Consider the following 20,726-nt stretch of genomic DNA (forward strand, 5'->3'; position numbering starts at 1 on the left):
ATAAAAAAATAAGAGTACATAAGCATTTGATTTATATTTTGTATATTTTAAGTCAAATATATTTACATGTTTAATTTTTAGCATTTTTACATGTAAATTTTCATTTAGAATGTTCCCATAAACATTTTCCATATATATATGTGTGTGTGTGTGTGTGTGTGTGTGTGTGTAATCTATATATATATTTTTTTCTATTATTAGCCACATGGATGATAAAACTGTTTTCCTTAGTAAAAATAATAAACAGACAGAAAGTTGGATCTTAATCTTTTGTTTACATCAGAATATTTATTTATGATAGAGCCTTATGTCTCAGAAGAGTGGTTTAATGGATTGACATTCTTTCCTCTCCTTAGATGCAGGCAAATAATCATCTATAAATTTTTATATCTTTGTGCTGACTGGGTCTGTAGGCAATAACTACACCAGATTGTTTGTATTTCCATGAAAAAATAATTCAGTCTCTCTATGATCAGTTTCTTTGCTGGTGACAGAGTACCTAATAGCATCTCTTATCTAAATACCAATGGGAAAGATGTATTTACAAGAGGGTCTAACAGCATCTCTTATCTAAGGACCAGAGGGAAGGATGTAACTACAAGATTGAGCACAGACTAGGAATAAAGCACATGAACCAGGATTCTCCTCTGTCCCTGTCTTAGAAACTACCTCCTTCCATGGAAATGCAGCTTTTCTACTGCAAGATGCTGCAGCTTGCTTTCTTCTTAACCATCGAAGGGGCCTTCAGTGTTGCCTTCTGTAGGTCTGCCCTCCAGGTCATGTTTCCCACCCTCAGCTACACTGCCCACATCCCAACTGTATTAGAAGGAGCTTATATCATTTCCTCACTCTACAAATAACAGACTTCTGAGAAGAAAAATAATGAAAAGTCAGATTGCTGCAGAGTATAAACAGAAAAAATAAAGGTAATGTTGAGTGAATTTCTGTAGTGATAAATGATTCAATACCCAGAGGTGATGAATGCTGCGAGGCACTAAATACAAATACACTAGTATTTTAAAAAAGCAAAAGAGAGAGGCTGGGGAGGGAGAGAGAGAGAGGAAAGAATGGAGAAAGGAAGGAGGGAAGGGACGGAAAGAAGGAAAGAAGGAAAGAAGGAAGGAAAGGCAGCATGAATATTGGCAAGGAAGAAGAAATCAGGGCACAGTGAGAAACACAAACACAGGAGATAAAGAAAATAGGTTGGGCAGCCGAGAACATGAAAAAAAAATGGCCAGGACACAGACTGCAGATGAAAGGCACAAGCAGGATCTGCATGGATGACCAATTCCATTATGGAGGCACTTCAAGTTCCAAAAGAAGACAAGGTCAGCAGAAAAGCTTGTGACAGGGATATAAGCAGAGAGCCACGCTGAAGATGTACTGATAAGGTATGATCTCCCAAGTCCTAGGAAAGCCAGATAGGATTTTAATGGCATGATATGGGTAAGGGTTAAAAGAGAGAGAGAGAGAGAGAGAGAGAGAGAGAGAGAGAGAGAGAGAGAGAGAGAGAGAGAGAGACGCACATGAAACTTGTGACTGCATAGTACTCTGAGGAATCACAAATTAAAATCCAAAGTTCAATATGAATCTGGTCTTTTAGTGTCCCATCGATATTAGATGTCCTATTGAATCCTCATTCTGAATCTTTATGGTTGAATTCCTTTCTTGTTGCAAATAAAATCAGAAACAAATTTCCAATGGATGCTTCTGCCTTTCAAAACACTATTGAATGAATTTTTTGAGAATTGAAGAATGATATTCTTTTCTTTGAGCACTTTCCATGCTTTGGTATCTGTTGGTGGTACAGTGGAAACCCAATCCCTGGTTGTGACACAAGGTCTATATCATTTTGTACCATCTGACCTTTCCAAATGGATTCACATGTTGCCTGTAAGTTTTTGTCAGGCTCTAAAGTTTTCAGTGACTTCCATTGTGTGTTGGCAGCTGCCGTAGCTTTCTGTCACACGAATGCACAGGGAAAGAGAGTGGAGGTCAAATCAAGAGCTTCACATATCATATTGCAGACATGAGGCATGTCACCAGTGTTTGTTGTGTACAAGTGATCCTGATATCCAGTGATAACTCCTGGATCCTCATTGATAGATTCATTTCTGATTCCCAACCAATTTATTCACAGGTTTTATGACTTACTCTGCCATTTCTTACTCTTAATTTCAGATCAATTTTAAAGATCTCTTAATTGTGTTTGGAGTGAGAGTGTGTGTGTGTGTGTGTGTGTGTGTGTGTGTGTGTGTGTGTGTGTGTTTGTGTTCTGTAGAAGCCAAAAGATTATGCTTAATCCCATAGAGCTAGAATTACAGTCAGTTATGGTTACTTGATGTGGGTTTTGGGGAGCAAATCCCAGTCCTCTAGAAGAGCAATGAGCATGGTTAACCATGGAACCATTTCTTTAGCATGATAATTAGAGATCTTTTAATCTGAAATTGTCATTGTTATGATTCATCTCTAACTAAGGTTGATTTTATCATATGCCATCTTGGAAATATCTTCCTTTTAGGATCCAGAGTAATAGCTTAATTTCAATATAAATGTTGTCCTATCCTTGGATAGTTGTTGGCAATTTGGGTAGCTTCTTAACCCTGACTGTCTGAACTGAATATATAGTAAATAAGGAAGAGGTATTGTCTGTATGTCCTTCTTAAGGTTGTCAGAACTGGACAAGACAAGGAAGAGAAGGATGGTTTATAACATGATGGTTGCCACATGAAGGTCCAGAATGGTTATATTATTTTTCCATCATCATCTTTTTATTATTTAATCCTCACACAAATCAAACCTGCCCATAATTCTTTATGGACTCTTTGAGACACTTAACTATCATGAAAGTACCAACAGGTTTTATAACAATCTTCTCAAGATATTGACCAGTATTTCCGAGATGTTTAGATAAATAAACATGCTTGGGCCACCAAAACTTCAGGGTTTTTTTCTCACCTGATCTAAAGGGCAAGTCTATGTGCCAGACATCATATGTGAATTTATATTTCGTCTTCACTCTCAAACATTTCTAACTCCATAAGCTTGTGAAAGTAATGTCGATAAAAGGAGAAAACAATGGCACCCTTATTCACTTATGTCTAGTTCCGATCGACTCATCCGTTACTGCAGAAAGAACACAGCTTCACTGATTTATTGCTTTGCCAATTAAAAAGAAATGCAATCAGGTTCCATTAGTTTCCTATTGTGAAGCCACCTTTTACTTTTTTTTAAAGGCTGACCTTGCTGTATATCATCTATGGAAGTTGGAAGAGTCAAAACTTTTCTTTCAAAGTCTGTGAAGGACTTTGAAGGAATTGTACATTTAAAAGACATCTCAGAGCTTCAGTTTCCTTTCTTTATTTCACCATAAAGTCAAATTGAATGTAAGGAGTGGGGAAGCCTTACGTTTTGTTATTGTTATGGGAGTCCTCAAGTCCTCAAGTCCTGAACTGAGAGAAACTCTAAACAATAAATCTATAGTCAGTTGCTGGTAACCAAAAGTGTTTATCTTTTATCCTTTATTGTTTTCTGTGTGTTTTCACCATTAAATGGCTATTGCAATGGTTATTATAAAGAATCAAATTCAATGGCCAGATGAACAGATGCATAAGGAAAGGCCTTGATGGGTTCTGACTGCAGAAGTTGACGTGTTACACTGTATGTACCAGAAACTCATATCTTCTTTAGCACTCATACACTATAATTTAAATTTGTCTTCACATTAACCACTCTGGGTTTGATGATATTGGTTTTATTTCTTCTGAGTGAGAAGCTCAAGGTCAGCTGCAATGGCATGATGAAGAACATAGAACTAGGTACCCCAAAACCTGAGCAAATCCTTTAAGAACTCAGTAGCTGTTGAAGTCTTTAGCTTCAAGTAGCAATTAATGACAGTTGCTGTTGCCCATAGCACCACACAATGAAACAGCTCCTAAGCTATAGGTGTCTTGGTCCATTGGTCTTCAAGTTGAGATAGTTTTCAGGAGGCTACAGTTGTTCTCCAGAGCCTGGGTTATCATCAGAAGCTATAAATGAAGATAATAGTATTTCTATGCTGACCTTCCAAATGCCTTGGGCAGAAATGTTCTAGGCACACAAGGTCCTCAAGTCAACCTGGAAGACCTATGAGAGAACACCAGCAGGAGGCAAGCACACACCGATCCTCTTCAAATTGAAAGAATTCCTTATTGTTGATCAAGATAGCAGTGTTGTGTCAGGAAACCAAGATGGGAAAAACATTCATAGTAGAAGCCACAATTCACTAGACAGAACATCATGTTCCTTGTTGTATTGTCCAGAATTACCAGGAAGTGACTTACTTTTTCAGGAACATTATCAGACATAAGTGTGAGCTGTGGCTATAGAGTAAAAAGCCACCTCTCTTGTTGCCCACCATGGCATACAATGACTTTATGTTCATTGCACATATTAATTCTAATCACTTTGCATGAGCCCTGGTTCTCCAGCACGATGGGCTCAGTGTTCAGAGTGCTCAGTTCTTCATGAGGCTGCCAAGCTGTCTTCTTAGAAGTTCTTTATTCATATCCACTGTCTGCCTTCCCTTGGGCTTTAGAAAGGACACTTGCAGCTAGATCAAAACCAATATGCAAACAGAAAAAAAACCCCATATGCTGTATTTTTCTCTTGTAATTTGAGATCAGAAAGTTTGGTTCCGCACCATCAATAAGACACTGTTCTTTCTATCTCTCATCCTCAGCCTCAGCTTTATCCTCTCTCACGCTCTGTCTGCTTTTTGTCTATTGCTTCTTCTCATGTTTCTATGTAACAGATTATCTTGCATACAGGAATTATATTGCCCTCAAGACACAATTATTCGTTTCATTTATATAGACAAGTGTTACTTTTTCTACAATGACTGCAAAGTTATGTTAGCTTAATTTCTGAAAACATGATATATGCTGCTCTTAAAAATCATGTTTTCTCTAATTGGTTATCTTGGCAATATAGAGACCCAGTTTCTAGCAGTTTTGTCAAACTCTCTAATAACATCTTCCAAACCCTTTTGATTTTCCATGTTGATGAACAAATAATGTTTTGAAGTATTAGTGCATTCCATGTTGCCCTAGAAGCCGTAGCAAGCTTTTTTCCATTTATAGACTTGGATTGTTCTCATTCAAAACAGGGCTGAAGCATTGCTCTCTGGGCCATTGCAAAGCTTTCCTTAGCTAATGTGCTTTGAGTGCTGAGCTTACTGTAGATTCTGAGTTGGTCAAGAACCCAGAATGTGACCAAAGCCCACGGTGAAAATGATCCAATAAGCAGAGCTGTCCCTCTGTCCAGGAACAAAAACCTAGGTTTAATTCCAGGCTGTGCTGCCCTCAAAATAATCCCGTGTTTCGAATTTGTAGAGATTTGGGTTCTTTCTCTAAGGTTTTAATCTTTATCTAATGATTTAAATTATTTCCCTATGGGATATTGGTATGTGTAGTAAGTGGGCATGTGTATGCCTGTGCATGTATGTGTGTGCTTTGTGAATCGGTATACACTTCTACACATGAGTATGTGTATATCTGTATTTATGTGCAGATATGTGTATATGTGTGCGGTTGTATACACTCTTCTGGAGGCTAGATTTCAAACTTAGTTTTCATTCCTCACACACCACTCCCCTTGATTTTTGAGACAAAAGCTTTCTTATTCTTTCTGGTGTGAAGCTTGCTGATTAGCCTAGAATGGGTAACCAATGAGTTATAGGTATCTTCTTGCCTCTGCCTCCCAGCTCTGACAGTACAAGTGTAAACCATCATGCCTAACTTTATTTACCTGAATTCTCAGGATCCAGCTCAAACACTCACATTTACAAGCCAAGCACTTTATCTACTGACCCACTGATTTCATTTTAATCAATGGTCGTTTCTGCTGAAATGACATTGGCAAGAAAGAGGAGAAATGAACTAAAATTGCAAAACACTTTGGAAATGGACCTTGTATCACTATAAGAAACATATTTCCTTTATAAAAATGTACATGTAGACATGTATACATCAATATTAATGATGTAGAAATCACACTGAAGATGGATAATGAAAAAAGTTTAGTGAAGTTCACTGCTGCCCACATGAGAAGAAGTTCTAACCAAGCTTCTTCCCTACACAAAACACTTGGTATCCTCCAATCCACTGTAAAGCCCTAGCTATTGGCTGACTACACAGTCATCTATGTGTAATTGGACTATCTGTTTTTACGGTCTTATCCTTACTAAGAGAGTCATATATAAGTCCCATCTCATGGAGAAGGTCATATATGTAATCAAAAGGTGGTTGGCTACACCCATAACCTTTGTCCCACTATTGAGCTAATGGATTATCTTAAAGGCAGATTGCTACTGTAGCTCACAGATAAGAATTATAGAAAAGAATGATAATTAATTTTTCTTTTCTGGTACTTTGTATGGTACCAGATCCTTACGAATGCTATTTGGGAGAGGTAAAGCTTCTACATTAGCACCAGTCCTATTTCTTCATATTCAATGGCATAAGTATGTGGTGTTTTCAGCAATAGTACCTTACGAGCAAGTTGTAGAAAGTAACCAATAGCATTACAAATATCCTTTATTGTTTGGACTGTTCTATGTGACATCTTTGATTAATGAATCAAAAGGATGTAATTCATTCCTCGTACTGGGGTTTTAGTTGTTAGCATGTGATTTCTAGCTGGGGTGTTCTCTTCCCTACTATTTTATGAATTCATTTACACTCCTTTCATATATGTACCTATTTTAGAAAGCTTCTACTGTAGTAGGTTTTCTTACAGCTTTTCAAATGGTCATTAGTGTTAGTTGTTTCTCTTAAATTACCACCTTTAACCATACCATTCTCTCTCTTCCCATTTAATGTCCTATTATAATTTTTGCTTTATTTTACTTCAACACTATATTCCATTTTCCCTTCTTTAGAAGACATCTTCTTTCTCCATAGTCCCTTACTAGCTACCTAACCTCTGTAGATATTCTGAGTGAACCACGCATGTATAAATCTTACAAACTGACAAATACCTATAAAGAAAACATGAAACATTTTTTATTGTATCTGACTTACCTTAATTGGAATGATTGTTTCTAGCTCCATTCATTTACCTGAAATTTTTATTTTAACAGCTGATTAATATTCCATTGTGTAAGTGTACATTATCATTATTCTTTCATTGGTAGACATTGATATTGCTTCCAAATTCTAGCTATAATGAATGATGAGAAGGTTTATCTGCACTAAGATACAGAGTCCTTTGGGCATAATATGCTCGAGTGGGTCATCTGTATCTTGCAGTAGATTATGTTTTCAATGTTTTTTATAGTCTAAACTGATTTCCATGGTAGCTGTACCTGTTTGCACTTATAAAAGCAATTAATTAGTGTGTCCCCTTCCCCACATCCTCCTTAGCATGAGCTGTCATTTGTTTTATTAATCGTGACTATTCTGAATGGTGTGAGATGAAATCTCTAAGTAGTTTTAATCTTCATTTGCCTGTTTGCTAATCAAGTTAAACACTTTAAGTGTCTGTCTGCCATTTGTATTTCAAATTCCCTGTACAATTCTTCATAAAAATCTAAAAACACTCTTAAATTTATACAAGTCTTAAACAGATTCAAATAAACCAAGATAGCTTAAACAATTGTAACTAAGGGAAGGATTGAAGGAAGTAGAACCATTTGAGATTCCAAGTTGTGTTAAATATTGATTGAGATAAAAATAGCATAGTACAGGTATAAAAATAGACATGTACATAGATGAAATAGAATTGAAGACCCAAACATAAATCCACATACCAATTGATACCTGATACTTTACAACGTGGATAAAGTTACACATTGGAGAAAAGACAAAAACATCAACAAACGGTGCTTGTGAAACTGGACAGCTGTATGTAGAAGAATGACTATAGATCCATATCTATCACCATGAACAGAACTGTAGTCCAATTCTATCAAGACACTCAACATAACACCAAATACCTTAAGTGTAATAGAAGAGAAAGTATGGAATATGCCTGAACTGATCCACACAGGAAAGTATATTTTGAACAGGACTCCAATAGCACAGACCTTACTACAGCAAGTTATAAATGTGACTTCATGAAGCTATGAAGTATTTGTTTTGGTTTTCTTCATTCAAGAGTCAGCAAACAAAATCAGACAAAAAACTTCACCCATTATATACATGACAGAGGGTTAGTGTCAAGAATATACTAACAGCTAACAAAATTGAATTTAAAAACAAAACTACAAGAAACCAAAAAAAAAAAAAAACCAAAAAACAAAACAAAAAAAACAACAAAAACAAATAAAAATGTGGCATAGAACTAATCACAGTTCTCAAAAGATGAAACCTGATACTTTTTCTTGGGAAATAAACTTTCTGTTTAGCTTGTTCATTCTTTTTCTTGTGTTTATTTCCTTTTCTACTATTTCCTAGTAAACTTCCTCTGAATCTAATTACTTAATAGTAACTAGTTACAAGGTCCTATTCATTTATTAGAGTCACTTATAACTTAGTGAATCTCAGCCAATACCAGGGTCATATATGTATTTGTTTGAAACTCAGGAGAATTATTTCTTCTTTCATATGCCCAGGTCATCAGTGAACAGTTGTAGTAGCAGAGATAGCCGTGAATCTCTGACTTCCCCTATGCCCATATAGACTCTTTGTATGGATACACTGACTTTCCTGTCTACCTGAAGTGAAAACTTGTGGTTTCTTTGGAGACAGTTGTGTCATATAATGCTTTTCTGAAATCTGTCTTATGAGAGGATGATGCGGTAAAAACAAAAAATAGATGGAACCGGTTCCCACATGTTCTCACTCCGCGCTGATCCTCGGGAGCCGCATTTTTTCATTCTCCGGCTGTTTCTCTGCCAGCCACTTTCACACACTGTCCCCTTGGCAGATTGTTAACACGCCTGACACACATTGCGTTCTGTGGGCCATTCTAGCATGGTACCATGCCACGCTAGCCCCGCCCACCTAGACAAGATAAAATTGACCTAGTTCACCTGGATCTGGATCATCCTGCTCCATCGTCTCCATCTTGATTTCCCCGGCTTCTTCTCCTCCTCACTCTTTCTAGACTTTTCCCTTGCCTACCCTTCCTTCTAATCCAATGACAGCCTTTGCCTTATCGTGGACCTGCCTTGCTGCATAATGACATCATCCGACACATCAACCTTTCTGTTTAATCAAAACAAGCAAACAAACAAATAACCCCCCCCCAAATCAAAACCTTTTAATTAAAAAGAAAAGGAAGATGGAGACAGAGGAGGAATATGATTCCAATCCAGGTGGTCTAGGTCAATTTTATCTTGTCTAGGTAAGCGGTTTCTATCTTTATTAATTGGCAGTGAATTTACTGTGTAGGTGTATTGTAGATTGAGAATTTAACATATAGATCTAATTGTTGAACTACAAGTTTCTAGAACTTTGATTTTACGGTTACAGGGGATGTGAGCAAAGCTCCCAGAGGGCAGAGAGACAACCTATTTCAGTGGTGGAAGCTGTGCTAGGCTGTAGAATACCTGGGGCTAGTGTGGCACCACGCCACACTAGAACAGTCCTTGGAACATGATGTATTTGTCAGGTGTCCCAGTCAAGGGGACAGTGTGTGAATGTGGCTGGCAGAGAAACAATCGGAGCATGTGGCTTCTGAGGATCGGCGAGGAGTGAGAATGTGTAGGACCGGCTCTGGTTCCAGTTCCACTGCCTTTTTATTTTTACCCCAAGAGAATGTTGTTGTTGAAGCAGAAGTGGGGGATGATGTTTTGCTGAGAACGGACATATTTTTCTAGAAGCTGCCTTGAAAAGGGGTATTTAATATTTTGCTAGAGCCAATACTTGAGAGGACATATGATGTTTAGAAATGATATAAGTAAAATCCAGCAGACAGTGGACAATGCTATGCCATTGGTTTGCCTTGCTGCTCTTTGCTGGTCTTCGTTGGGCTTTGCTGCCACCGGTCTTTGTTGACGATGCTGTGACATTGGTTCATCTTGTCTTCTTTGCTGATCATCCTTTGTCATGACTTTGTAGAGAGAAATGCACCAAAGATCTTCTTGTGAAATTCCAGCAGTTTCTTGATGCTTCTCAGACTCAGGCCAATTGACAGAATCTCGTGTTTTCTTCTGGATCGAGCTGTCGTTGCTGATCAGTGTGTGGTGTTTGCATGTAGATCCATGTACAGCTGCTGATTCATGGGAAGTGAGTTGCTGATATTCTGAGAATGAAGATTGGAATCACCCCCAAAGAATCATTTCTAAACAGGTCCACATCCTTCTTTGCCTTATTAACTTTTCCTTTCCACTATCTCTGGTGAGTGGTTGACGAGAAGGGAGGTTAAAGCATTTAAAATCCCTTATTAAAGTAGGCTTTGCATATGTCATAATGCTAAGAAAAGCAAGCAAAATTAAGACCAATATTATAGTTTCTTTCATACACAGAGTGCATATTTAAAACAAATATATAACACTCTCAAGTAGATGTGGAAGTCGGGTAGAGAGGAAGGGCACACATAGAAGGTGGGGAATAACAAGACGGGGCATGAAGGGATATAGATATTGTCAAAGAAAAAGACCCATTGTTTTCTACAATAAATATACACAAAGAACAGGAAAAATATAGTAGGTTTTGAAAAATATAAGCCTACAGGTAGTGTTACAGCTACCCTACTTGGGTAAATTCTCAAAAAAGTTGACTTTCTGCAAGGTGTCCTCCATTTAGGAGTTGGCCTATTACCTACTACAAAATGAATTTGTGAATACCTCCAAGCAGAGGCACTAAGAATTCTTTGTAATTAGCCTAGAAATATCAGAATTTTGATACGATAGAATTGGTATTGACTGGTTACTTAGGTCAGTTTATATTAAGGATAACTTAGTGCTTTCACCTCTTGAGTAAAGGAGCCGCATTATCCAAGTAAAGGAAAGCTACTAATGGAGGACACATTTGCGGAAGACCCACCACAGTATCCTGCATTGAGAGTGAGCAGTAGAAAGGTTAGCTGAGTCACGTGACGGTGATACAGCAGCTGCTCTCATAGTAGGAAGCCTGTATGTCACTCCACACTCAAGAGTGAACCCCTAAGTTCAAATGATCCTATTTTCTGTATTGTTCTTTATTTTCATAATTCCTGCTACATTGACTGCCTATATCCATCTCAAACCTCTACCAATTCCCTTTTGGTCTTGCAAATGATTCTCTCCCACTGACTTCAAGTGTCCTTTACAGCTTTACATAGCTGTCAGTTTTTACTTATTTTATAGAAACATTTTCCAAATCATTCCATTTCCAAACAACAAAAATTACTTGGTCTTGCCTATATTTCTCATTCCTACCAAATGCCTTTTCTCTTCACTTTTTCTTCTCTACCTGGTTTGCTATTTTTGTGCTCCCTAACCATGAATAGAGACCTATGCTTCCTGACTTATCTATATCTCTTTCATACCATAGTTGATCTCAAATTGAATAAGCAGATTTAAATTATATTTGTTTCCATATGCTTCATACATTGACAATGCTAGGTTGAAACCAGGACTTTGTCTATGCTAGGCTAGGCAAGTGCTCTCACTCTATGCTATATCCCAAGTCACATATTTTCTTGCATATTAATCTGCACATGCAACTTTTTGTATCATTAACATAGCTCTAAAATGCTATATCTGGTGACCATTCTTTTCTTGTTTATTGTCCTATAAAGATAACTTTGTCACTTCAGTGCTACTCTAAAAACATTTTTCATAAACATGTAAACATTTGAATTTTTACAATATCATAATGGCAAAGCAAATTGTAATTATTTTAATCATTTTATAGGAGTTACCTCTTTTTTGGCCTAGCAACTAAATTTATAGCTTAACTCTCTTTGGATCAGAAACACACTCCTTTTTCCAAAGTCATCATCATCTTTCTACTTACAAATAAAATGAAATCAGTGATGTTTACTGGAACAATAAATGAATGGATTATAAGAATAAATTAATTTTCTTTCACATTGTCGAACAATCTTCAATGTATATTTATACATGATATGTGTTATCAAATGTTAATGAAGAAAGACATCATCCAGTATTATGGTTTATCACTTTTGGTAGTATTACTACATTCTATGGAAACCAATGAACAACTATTTCCTTGTGACTCTATCTGCCTATGGAGGTAGAAAACCTGGACAAATTTGTGTGAACTTCTTATTATGACATTAACATATTTAGAGTTGTCTACATAGTAAGCCTCAGGTCAGCCAGGAGTAGAGAGTGAGACCCTGATCTCAAAATACAAAAGTAAAGAAAAGAAATTAATAGTTTTAAAGTATATCAGAACTCAAGGACTAGTATGATAAGAACTTCAAAACTAGTATAAGTTCTGATTTATAGATAAAAAATTGAAACTCATAAATATTAAGAGACCTAGATGAGATAGAGACCCAGCTGAGGCAGAGACCTGGCTGGGACCATAAAGTTCTTTGTTAGAGGCTGTAAAATTAGTCTTCATTAAGTAGTGTTATATATGCTAAGCTATTTGGTTCAGAGGCTATAGCTAGGCTTATGTTTACCCTGAGAGAGACCATTTCTCAACTTGAAATTTATTTTCGTGCCATTGCGATCAACCTTTGCAGTCAAGCAATAATGCCTCTCCTTGATCCAAGTGACAGCCGTACGTGAGATGGTCTAGCACGTGTCTAATTCTGACTGAAGGAAAACTCCTTCATCTCTTAGCTCTTCCAGTAGGAAGATTGAGAACGTTCCATAGGGATGGGTTATGCTGCAATTTAATGTTTTTCTGATGATGCTCAGTCCATAGAAAAGGATAGAAGGTTCCATTGTTTTTAGTCATTAAGTAAGGTTTGAATAATTGTGCCACCATCTCAAGCAGAGCACAGAATACAACAGTTGTTTAGAATAGCTTGTTGGAGATTTATTGAATTTGCCCACTAGGACTTGAAAAGAGTCCTTTTTCAAGAGCTATATTAGTGCCCACTATTTCTTTGCCTTGTGAGTTGGGGGAACTTTTCAAATGAGGTATCAAATAGTTCAATGTGGAGTCCTGAACCCATGTGGAAGAAGTTCAGGTTCTGGTGTATATATCCAGAGGTCATATAGCATTAGAAACTGAGAGCCTATGGTTAAATTCCTGTGGTTATTGAATTTTGCTATTTGTGGGAGCAGAAATCAGTTTCAGCCCTGACATATATATGGCATACTAAGGTGTACAGACATAGAAAGCAGGAGGTAGTCAGTCCTGACTTCTAATGGTTTGGGTGGGAGGAGCCATCACATATAATCGTCACAGTCCTCTTCTTTCATGTGCAGTGTGAAGGCTGCAAAAAAATGATAGTAACATATAGCTAGCCAATCAATCTAGATCCTTAACTGTGTTCCGGATTATACTTTATCTCACCGATAGAATTATAGCAGTCTACTCTTATCTGGGATCCAATTTCCTGCGGCTTCAGTCAAGTACAACCAAGTACAGTCTGAAAATGTTAAATAAAATATTTCCAAAAAAAGGAAAAAATAAATGACTCCTGTTATAACATTGTTTTTATGATTATTTCATTATATTATTACTTATTGCTATGCATCTCTTACTGTCTCTGATTTTATAGTTAAAAACAAAAATATATACAACACTCACGTGTAGAGAAGGCCATGACTGAGAGACTAGAGCAATCAGAAGGAGACAGGAAATAGATCTCTTTCAGGGATTTTTTTCCTTGTTGTTTTGGGAACACTCAGACATCATTATAAAGAAAAAAGAGTAGCTAGAGATAACTGTAACAGCCTTAAGATCATGCTTAAAAGAAGACAAAGTCTGTTCTTAGCACTGAAGTTTTTCTCTTAGATCCCTTTTTCTTGTCTCTATTACACCTCCACCTCCCTACATACACGCCAATAGGAAGAAAACTAAAACTAAATTCAAAATAAAAAGAAAACAGTGATTCTTCCCAACCAAATCAGCAATGGTCAACCAAAAATAGTTTTGATCTGGTAACACTGAACTGCAACCCTGTCATGAATCTAGCCTCTACCCAGACTGGAGCATGGGTCAACCAAGACTTTCTCTATTTGCATGGTGGGAACTAGATGCACAGAGTCCTAACTTTAATGAGGATACCTTCAAGCAAGACTAGCATAGCCTCTTGGTGTTGTTACTACCCTGTCATACTGATTTCTTACTTCAGCAAACTTAACTTCTTTACACTGCTCTGATGTGCATGAGTCCATCCTGGACCACCAATTTCCCATCACAGTTTGGCATTCACCATACCCAGGAAGAATTTCATCATTTGGTAGAATCAACTAAGTTGCTATGTAAATAGCATGGGACCAAGGGTCAGAGATTAACGGAATCGTTTTTGCAGCAACATAATTACATCCCAGATCTCTGTTAATATATTCATGGAGTCCTTGCTACCAATCTGTGGGTTGAATTTGGAGGAGTAGAAACATCACACTGTTCTTCCTAGAGGTCTGCCCTTTGGCACAGTGTTTCTTTCTTTCAGTTTCAACATTCTTTTTATTCCAGTGGTGTGAACAAGGTGGTTTTGTGCCTTTTGCTATCTCCTATAGCTTTAAGTCTATGGCCATTTTATGGATCCACACCTGTGTGCTAACTTTCTGTGGTTTTGTTAATGAATAAAGCTTTGCGTTCATATGGAAAGCATAGTCTTTTGGAGCTGCAAGCCAGTGGGCAGTGAACATGGTCAGGTATTTGTGGGCATCCTGAAAGGTAATATCTTACTAGATAACTTACTAGAAACAGCCCGGCAGTTCTTTTTGTATCCCTGTATGACAAGAAGTTCTCAGAGGAAAAAACAACACCTGTGTTCAAGATTCTGCAAGGCCAGCTGATTGATTAGAACTTGGTGATTATGATGTGTTGGAACATTGCAGATGCAATCACTTATCCTGTGCTATCTTTAGACCCTGTGCTATCATAGTCATTCATTATCCATCTCCAGGAACACCTTTTAGAACGTTCTAGCACACATAAACTTAGAAGCTAAGGATGCCATCAGATCACATCTGAAACCTACAGCCAAGATTTTTCTGCTTTGTTGTAATGGCAGGCCTGGCGTTCCTGCCAACATATTTGAAGTGTCTGGATTTATGACCGTCTTTTGCCTTATAATTATATAAATTTCATGAACCTTTGACTGCCTTGAAACACTGTTTGTGAGGGGATCTGAAACCTGAATTTTCAGGTTGTGACCACTCACATCTGACTCCAGAAGAAACTACACCTCCCTTCTGTCTTTTAGCTGAAAGCTGTTTTTGCATCAATATCCGTCTTTGTTTTAGTGCCTCTTACAGGTGTTCTCTTCCTCATGGCTCACATCGAGCTCTGTGCTCTGTGTTTCAGTAACCCAATGCCTCCTTTTATATCTGCAGACTTTTACTAAAGGAGTAAGAAAGGCATTTACAGGTAGGGCAGCTGTTTGCCAGGTCTGGCTCTGGGACATTGGCTGTGCCATTTGTATTATCTCCTCCTCTGAGTGTTAGACACGAAAGTAGGTACCTAACTGTACCTCCTCCATTCTGTCATAAGAATTAAATAGTGTCATGTTCATTCAGGGATATCATAATAATTAGTAACTGGCACATAGTAGGCTTTGAATCAATATACGCCGTGGATTATTTTTCTGCTCATTAGTATTCTTTACAATAAGGGATGCTCGCTGATCTGTGTGAAGAGTGTTTTTCTATTCTCTACAGCCACCCTGGAGTCAGCAATGTCCTCAGCTCACCCTGGCTGGAGGATTATTACTTGCTAACTCGAAACTTTTTTTCAGCCTTGCTGCGAGGAAGGATCAAGTAATATCACAGGCTGAGCTGGGAGACTGCAGGGAGGACATCCTGATGGGGATTATTCATGAGGCAAGCATAATCAGGGTGTGCAGGCAGAGATAGAGACTGTTGGATGCTGTTCAATTACAAAGCTGTATGGTGAGGCAAGCCCTGTTCAGGACAGCTAGAGATGATCTGCAACTGGAAGTGGGGGATCCTCAGGGCTGCTGGTAACCTATTGAGGGCCTGGGAGAGAAGGTTGTTTGGGGTTGAGAAGCACTGTGGGAAATGGTAGCAGGGAGTGGAAAGATTTTAGTGGAAAGAAAATGACTTTTGCTATGCTCTCTTAATTTGAATAGGAACTATTTCTCAAGATTTCTCCATGGTGTAGCCAAGTATGAAGACTAAATGATACTGGGAACAAAATTACACAATTCGGCCTCTCCCCTGTATTCTTTAAGCTGGTTCTTTAAGTAGAGTATGATTTTCATTCATTTCAATTAATGTATTTATTCATTTACAATTACAGACACACACATGTACACACATGCACACACACACATTTTTGATCGAAGTCCCTTCTTCCGCCAGTAATCTTTCTTATACCCATCTCTCTCTAACTAAATCTTTTCTTTCCAAGGCTTCCTTTTATTTTTATGGATTTTCTCGTGACTCACTATGAAGTGGAAACTTCTGGATTCTTTAGAAAGTCAATTATGTCAACTAATATTTTTCTGAGGCTTGCTAGTAAAAGGATGTTTTGTAAAGCATACATGTGAAGAAATGTTTGTTGAAACAGACAGATAAAAAGATGTTTTGCTAAAGCAAACATGAATGGACACATGATGTTAAAAAAGAATATAAATACAATCCAACAGATGGTGGATGACTCGGGATGGTATTAGCATGCTTTGTCATTCCTTACTGGTCATTGTTTGCCATGACTGCATAGAAAGAAACACACAAAAAAACTTCTGGGGCATTCTGGTGGCTTCTTGCTACTTCTGAGGATTTGGGCTGATTGACAAAGTGACATAAAAGTTTCTAGATATGCCAGATGATACAAGCTTACGTAGAGTTCTGCTAAGACAGACTCAGTGTGAAGTTTCACTCAGACTCAAGTAGTGTTGTGCTAAGTCATGACCTATGAGAGGACACGTGATATTTACAGGGAGTATCAATAAGACTCAACGGACAGTGATGGCTGGCTTACATAGCTACCTTTACAATGATTCATTGGTCTCATGCCTTTGTCTTTGCTGATCTTAACTTCATTGAGAGACACAGCAGAGAACTTCTCCCGGCATCCTTGCCGATCCTAGTTGGTGGAGGCCTGGCTGTTTTTGCTGGGTCACCGATACTGATTCATGTTTGCTCTCCTGACATTACTGCCCTGGATGGCTAATATCCTGGCAATTAGAGCATCTACTTCTAAATAACATACAGCAGGGCTTTGTGCTGGATTGATCTGCTGCTGTTGAATCATTTAAATTGAACTGCTAATATCCTGACAATGCAGCTTAGATTTGCTCCAAAGAAGTATTTCTACAAAGGTCTACTTTCCTGTGTCCTAATAGTGTTTCTTTTTCACTACCTCTGGTGGGTGGTGGGCTAGAGGGGGGTTAAAACATTTAAGAACCCTTATTAAAGGTAGGTTTTAAAAAAAATCTAAGCCTGTATCATTGGGTTCACTGAGAGCTGCACATTGAGTTATAGACTTATGGGGGTTATTTCTGTAAGAGGGGAAAAGTACCAATAGTGACACTGTGGAGGAAGATGACTCTTCCTTCCCATTCAACCACTCAGTACTTGTAGCTGGCTACTCTGAGAGCAGTGCGGTCTTATTACCCTTTCCTATCAATAAAGAGATGTCGATGGACCATAACTATCAAACAGTTCTTTCTTATTTTGAAGGCAGCACGTGATCACACAAGATTCAAATTCATACAGTAAAAGACAAGTATGTTCTGTGCTACTCAGTCCACCTGCTATCACAGTGAGCAGTTTGCCGTTTTCCTGTCAGTTTACTTAACATGAAAAGCCAATAGACTTGATGTTTGTGAGAATGGTTTTTAGTGTTTTCCACAATCCTCTTCCTACCGAGCCTCACGTATTTCACAGAACTCTGCTCACAATGAATTTAGTCACCTGATTAAATCTCATTCTGTTTTTATATCTCATGGAATAATGAGTTTTTCAAAAGAAATAAAGTCATTATTCTCTTTTAAAAGAAGCTTCCTTGCAAAACAAATGGATGAAAACAATAGAGCCTTGTGACACAAAAATCAGAAATCTCCTTCAATTCATATGTGGTCCTGTAACTCACATGGCTGCAAATGTAGCTCATGGTTTATATACCTGTGAATAAGCACACACATGCATGTGTGTATAACCAGAACCAGCTGTAGACATGCGCTTTGTGTCAATCATAGTGAAAAGCTTCTATAAATAAAATGTCTCAAAAGGTAAACACTTAATATTTGCAGAAAAGTATTTCAACAGTGAGCATTATTCAGCTCCACCCCCTCCACTCTAGCTGTGAAAGCTATTTTGGATTTGGGATGCTATAAACAATGCTGTGTTTTACAAATTCTGTGAGCAAGCACTCCTTGCCTCCTTGGTATTTCCCTAGAAGAGAGTCCTGTAATAACATAAATGCCTTAAAGAGTATAACTATTTCAAATCATACCCACATGTACAGTTAGCTCACTGCATAATGTTACTTAGATTAAGATATGCATAAATATAAAGTCAAGTTACTTTCTTGAATATTTAATATTTGTTTAAAAGTTAAAACCCTCCTCCTGTGTGTGTGTGTGTGTGTGTGTGTGTGTGTGTGTGTGTGTGTGTCTATTCTAGGTCCCTTCCCTCACCAATTCCAAAATGGGTCAAAGTAACTTTTGAAAACAAGCTGTGAGTTTGGAAGAGAAAATCTGTCTCATGCCCCCATTCCTGGCCTCATTTCTGTTCCTGGGAAGTCTTAATGTTGTTCTTTATTGTCTTATCATCTTTCCCATTGGTCTGTTCAAGTCTTCTTGAGGTATAATGTTTTTGTAATTGACTTGTATATGCTCCTTGAACAATAGTATGTTGTTGGCGCGCTTCTGTGGTGGCAAATATTCTTTGAGTTGCTTCATTTTAATTTCGTATTAGATGTCAACATTTAAAATGTAAATGCATTGACAACTTCACAAGACTCCCTCTGAAATTTCTGTTGGAGTCAAATGACTCTTATCCCTGGATCTCTTCTGGTCTCACCTTCATGTATGTTCAAAGACTTCTGTGACATATTTTGGCACACGACAATAAGACAGCGCTTGACAATTCAATGGGGAGCTCGACTACAGAGGAGATAGGGCTAGATAACTTTAATAGGACACATGGCTGACATTGGCCTGAAGGGGACATGCTACTCCAAACTGCTCCATTGTCCCTTAGTTGCTGTCCATTCCTCATCTTCTCCCTCTACACCCAGGCTTTCCCATATCCAACTGTGATAAAGGCAAGGTAAGTGTTCTCAAGTCAATACCTGATCTCCAGTTTAATATTTTTCTGGTTGAAATCTGTTCTATCAGTTTCCTCATGAGGAATCCCATCAGCATATCCTGGCCCATGACTTCTGGCCTTTGCATTAGGTTTCACTCTCCCAGCCTGACTCTTCTCATTTACCCCTGTCCAGACTCTTGTTTCAGCTCTGCACTCAAAATGCTCTTAGCACTTCTGGCATACTCTCAGAACCAAACTAAGAAGCATCTTTCTCAGAGAGAAATTCTGCAAACCTACTCTTTGCTAAGTAACAAGTCCTTTTGATTTGGAAAAACTTAGGGTGAACTATTACATTTGGAATAACAAAAAACCCCAGATAGCAAAAACTATTATCAATAATAAAAGAACTTATGGATGAATCACCATCCCTGACCTCAAGCTGTATTACAGAGCAATCATGATAAAAACTGCCTGGTATTGGTACAGAGAGAGGCAAGTAGATCAGTTGAATAGAATTAATAACCAAGAAATGAACTCACACACTATGGTCACTTGAACTTTGACAAAGGAGCTAAAACCATCCAATGGGGAAAAAGACACCATTTTCAACAAATGGTGTTGGTTCAAATGTAGGTCAGCATTTAGAAGAATGTAAACCGATTCATTCTTATCTCCTTGTACAAAGCTCACATCCAAGTGGATCAAAGACCTCCAAATAAAACCAGATACACTGAAAGTAATAGATGAGAAAGTAGGGAAGAGATTCAAAAACACAGGCACAGGAGAAAATTTCCTGAACAGAACACCAATGGCTTATGCTCTAAGATCAAGAATCAACAAATGAGACCTCTTAAAATTGCAAAGGACACTACCAATAGGACAAAACAGCAACTAGAAATTGGGAAGATCTTTACAAATCCTATATCTGATAGAGGGCTGATATCCAATATATACAGAGAACTCAGAAAATTTGACTCCAAGTATCAAATATCCCTATTAAAAATGGGGTACAGAGTTAAACAAAGAATTCTCAACTGAGGAAACTCAAAAAGCTGAGAAGCACCTAAATATTCAACATCATTAGTCATCAGGGAAATGAAAATCAAAACAACCCTGAGATCCTACCTCACATCAGTCAGAATAGGTAAAATCAAAACTCAGGTGATGGCAGATGCTGATGAGAATGTGGAGAAAGAGGAACACTTCTTTATTGTTGGCAGGATTGCAGGATGGTACAACCACTCTGGAAAGGTCTGGTGGTTCCTTAGAAAATTGGACATAGTACTACCTGAAGAGCCAGCTGTACCACTCCTGAATATATACATAAAAGATAATCCAACATATAACAAGAACAAATGCTCTACTATGTTCATAACAGCTTTATGGAAAGAAGCTGGAAAGAACCCAGATGTCCTTTCACAGAGAAATGGATACAGAAAATATG

The 20,726-nt window shown here is 37.9% G+C and overlaps 1 long non-coding RNA gene across 1 annotated transcript in view; it reads right to left on the reverse strand.

The window, feature by feature from the left end:
• Positions 1–14,814, reverse strand: part of LOC103693082 (uncharacterized) — a 47,415-nt gene extending 32,601 nt beyond the window's left edge. Inside the window, exons 1-2 of the long non-coding RNA XR_015637715.1 lie at positions 14,763–14,814; positions 7,062–7,099 (exon numbers count right to left, since the gene is read on the reverse strand). This is a non-coding gene — a long non-coding RNA (uncharacterized LOC103693082). The remainder of the gene's footprint in view (positions 1–7,061; positions 7,100–14,762) is intronic.
• Positions 14,815–20,726: the final 5,912 nt, after the last annotated feature.

This window comes from Rattus norvegicus, chromosome 14 (genome assembly GCF_021556685.1).
Source record: "Rattus norvegicus strain SHRSP/BbbUtx chromosome 14, alternate assembly SHRSP_T2T, whole genome shotgun sequence".
In the NCBI taxonomy this organism is placed as follows: domain Eukaryota; kingdom Metazoa; phylum Chordata; class Mammalia; order Rodentia; family Muridae; genus Rattus; species Rattus norvegicus.